The sequence below is a fragment of the Mustela erminea genome, chromosome 15 (genome assembly GCF_009829155.1).
Source record: "Mustela erminea isolate mMusErm1 chromosome 15, mMusErm1.Pri, whole genome shotgun sequence".
NCBI classification, from domain to species: Eukaryota; Metazoa; Chordata; class Mammalia; order Carnivora; family Mustelidae; genus Mustela; species Mustela erminea.
In genome coordinates, this window is record NC_045628.1 from 62,404,166 (window position 1) to 62,408,551 (window position 4,386).

The window sequence follows — 4,386 nt, forward strand, 5'->3', positions numbered from 1 at the left end:
CTAGAGACCTATTTTCACTTACACTGATCATTTCCTCCTTCCATCTCACTTGAGACATATTTCGATACCTAATCAAAGCTACCAGCCTGGATGCCATCCTTTCTTATTTTCTTTGATGCTTTCATCTTCTCACTTACGCGTTCTGTATTGTAACCTCAACCCTCCTCTCTCTACTGTTCTCTTCTCTTCGTCTATGAATGTGCTCAAGCTTTTTGTCTTTAAAGAGAAAGAAAGGCCTCTATCTTCTACACCAATACTTCTCTTTTCATTCACAGACAACCTTCTTCAAGGATCACTCTGTGAAGCCATCATGCCTTCTTTACTACCCTCCCCATCCACTACTTTATCCATTTGCATCTGGCTTCCATTCCCACTTGAATAAAGCTACCTCAACAGAAGGCAAGGGTGACCTCCATATACCACCCAATCCATTATGGAATTCTTAGACTTTGATACACATGCCATCTGTGTGGTCATTGACCACTGGCCACACCTCCTTCTCAAGTTCCCTCTTCTTTGGCACCTGTGATGTCACACTCTGCTGGTTCCTGACCTACCTCGGCTGATTTCTTCTCAGTCTTCACTCTCTAACCATTATATGTTTATAGTCTCTTGGGCTCTGCCCTCACCTTTTCTCTTCATTTCATTCTCACTTTTGTATGGTGATCCCATCCAACTCATAGAGCTAATTTCACTCATAATCCGATGATTTCCTAAAGTATTTGCCTAGATATCCCAGACATCCCAGAGCTCTTCTGAGCCCTATGACAACAGCTCCCTTTTGCACATTTCCATTTGGAGGCCACACAGATGTATCAAATTCTGCATGTCCTACTTTAAAATCTTCATCCCCACACCCAACCCTACCCCATACCACCTCCTTCTGGGCTCTTGTCTTATTGGGCCATACCACAGAAGCCAGAAATTCAAGTATCGTTTTTAGCTCCTCATTCAAATCCTCTCTTTTCTTCTATTCTCAATTAGCAAAATCCTATTCCATTTGTTTCCTAAATCTCTTGACTTTGTCTCTTTCTTTTCAGTCCCTCAACTACTGCTCCATCATCTCTAATCTGGACCTATGTACCTGACTCCTGCCTTATCCTTTCCAATCTATCCTTTATAAAGCTACTAGCAGCTCCCTTTCCTTGTGTGTGTGTTTTTTTTTAATTAACATAGTTCCCTCTCCTTGTTAAGGTAACTTTCTAAATAGCATATTAATCTTTGGTTTAGAGTCTTTAAGTGAGAGGAACATGGCAAGAGGATAATAAAGTTACATAAATTAATTTAATAATTCTATTTTAACCTATAATCTCTATGTTAAATTTATAATAAAAAATTTAAACATTTTATTAATTTTTTAAGATTTTATTTATTTGTTTGAGAGAGAGAGCACAAGTAGGGGGAATGGCAGAGGGAGAAGCTGGCTCCCTGCAGAACTCAATCCCGGGACCCTGGGATCATGACCAGAGCCAAAGGCAGATGCTTAGCCAACTAAGCCACCCAGACATCCTTATTGAAGTATAGTTGCTACAATGCTACATTACTTTCAGGTGTATTAAATTTATAATTTTAAAGCATCAGGACACTTATTAGAGGAATGTGCAGGACTTCCATTCTAGATCCTCTTTTTCAGAATCAGACAAGATGACAGCATTCAAGAACTTGGTTTTTATGGCTAAAATCAAAACCACAAGGAAGAACATGTGTTGGCAGGGTTGTGGAGAAAACGGAACCCTTGTGCACCATTGGTGGGAATGCAAACTGGTGTAGCCACCATGGAAAACAATATGGAGTTTCCTCAAAAAGTTAAAAATAGAACTATCCTATGATCCAGTAACTGTATGACTGGGTATTTACTCAAAAAGTACAAAAACACTAATTCAAAAGGATATATGCACCCCTCTGTTTATTGGAGCATTATCTATAATAACCAAATTATGGAAGGAGCCCAAATAGCCATGGATAGATGAATGGATAAAGCGGATGCGATATATATACAATGGCCATAAGAAGGAATGAAATCTTGCCCTTTGTAACAACATGGATGGAGCTAGAGAGTCTAATGCTCAGTGAAATAAGTCAGAGACAGACAAATATTCTATGATTTCACTCATATGTAGAATTTAAGAAACAAAACAAAGGACAAAAGAGAGAGAGAGGGAAACAGACTTAACTATAGAGAACACACTGATGGTTACCAAGGGGAGGTGAGTGGGGGGTTGGGGGAAATAAAAAATGAAAAGGACTTAAGGAGTATGCTTTCGATGAGCACCAGGTGATGTATGGAATTTACTTTATTATACACCTGAAACTAAAACAACACTATGTTAGCTACACTGGAATTAAAATTAAAAACTTAAAAAAAAAGCAGTTGGTTTTTAATGGTTTCCAGTTGCCAGTTTGGTAAGATGCCCACTATCAATCTATGAAATTTAGTGCTCAAATCAAATAATAAAAATATGTTTATTTCATTTATGCAAAATTTTAAAGATCTCCCCATATTGCAGGGGGATAAAAGGGAATCATTTTGTCAGTATTTTGATTATGACGGTATCGAGGTTCCTCTTACTTCTGGATCGGATGCGAGAGAGCTGGGTTTGTAACTGGAATGCCAGGAAACAGAGTGGAGGGCGGAGCAGCAGATTTTTTATTTACTGGTTTCTTTCTCACTGTTCCAATTCTTAGGTCTAGGGAGAGAAGGAAACTGGCAGAAGAAATACTTGAATCCATGCTTATCCTATATATATATATGTCTGTGACATTTCTTCCTAGGGCCAGTAACAGTTTTCCTTCCTTAGGAACAAAGACACGTGGGAAAGAAACTACAAAAGGAAACATGATCAGGAACAACAAAATGACGCTGGGGGGCGGCGTGCCAGATGGATGGCATGCTCCACGGTGAAGCTGGTCAGGCCCTGGTTTCTCCGATCAACGTTTGCCCTATCCCCAAGTGCCCATTACACAGATGGAGGGTGGAGGCAGTGAGGTAGAAAGCTTCCCTACTCTGTGCAAAGGAGATGAACATACCTGTCTGTTCTCAGGGGCCTCTCAGGGCCCTCTGAGGGGCACCACAATCTCCCCATCAAGAATGGAGGTAGACAGGGACACCTGGGTGGCTCAGTCAGTTAAGTGTCTGCCTTGGGCTCAGGTCAAGATTTCGGGCTCATGGGATTGAGCCCCACAGCAGACTCCCCCCTCAGTGGGGAACTGCTTCTCCCTCTCTCTGCCACACCCCCAGATTGTGCTCTCTGTCTGTCAAATAAATAAATAAATAAAATCTTTAAAAAATGGAGGTAGACAGATAAGAGTGAGAGGTGCCTGGGTGTCACACACACACACACACACACACATTATATTTAATATAGAACCCGTCATGAATTCGCTTGTCATCCTTGTGCCAGGGGCCCGGCTAATCTTCTCCGTATTGTTCCAATTTTAGTATATGTGCTGCCAAAACGACCACTATATATATTTTCCCCTTTTTTATTGAGATATAACTGACATGCAACATTATAGTATTATTTTCAGATGTACAACATAATGACTCAATATTTGTATATATTAGGAAACTATCACCATAGTAAGTCTAGTAAATATCCATCACCACACATAGTTACAAGTATTTTTTCTTGGAGAGAGCTTTTAAGCTCTACTCTCTCAGCCACTTTTGCATATATAATACAGTGCCATTAACTATAGTCACCATGCCTCTCTTTTTAATCGGTATATTTGTAATGCATTTTGATATCTGATATGACCATTATCTCCTCTTTACTTTTTTAAAAGCCATATTATCTTTAATTTTAACCCTACTCTTCCTCTTTTTAAGATTTTATTTAGAGAGAGTGCACGAGCAGGGATGGGGCAGAGGGAGAGGCAGAAAGAAAAATCTCAAGCAGACTCCATGCTGAGCTCAGAGCCTTACGCCAGGCTCCATCCCACAATTCTGAGATCGTGACCTGAGCTGAAGTCAAAAGTCAGAATCAACCAACTGAGCCACTCAGGCACCTGAAACCTACTCCTGCTTTTCGAAATGTCTATTATTCTCACGTATTCATGCCAAATAAAATGAAATCTTAGGTCACTAAAGAGAAGAAGGATCAAGGAAGAATGGACATTTAGAATTTCTTTTTATTTCATTTTCCAGAATTAAGACTTAAAGCCATCTTGAAATTTCTGAATGGCTAACTGTAGAGGTTAGGACTGACTCTGGAAGCCACGATTTCCTGACTTTGAATCCCAGCTCTACCGCTCACGAGCTGGGTTGGCTTGGATAAGTTTCTTAACCTCTCTATGTCCTCACAGTAACACATTGGGATAATATTAGAATACCTACTACAGGCTTGTTGTGAAGATTGAACAAGTGAATACACAAATCTCTTGGAC

General features: G+C 40.0%; 1 non-coding gene across 1 annotated transcript; it reads right to left on the reverse strand.

Annotated features, from left to right (window-relative positions):
* Positions 1 to 3,355: 3,355 nt before the first annotated feature.
* On the reverse strand, positions 3,356 to 3,463 carry LOC116574619. Its single transcript, XR_004279398.1, has one exon. It is a non-coding gene; the product is annotated as a U6 spliceosomal RNA (small nuclear RNA).
* Positions 3,464 to 4,386: the final 923 nt, after the last annotated feature.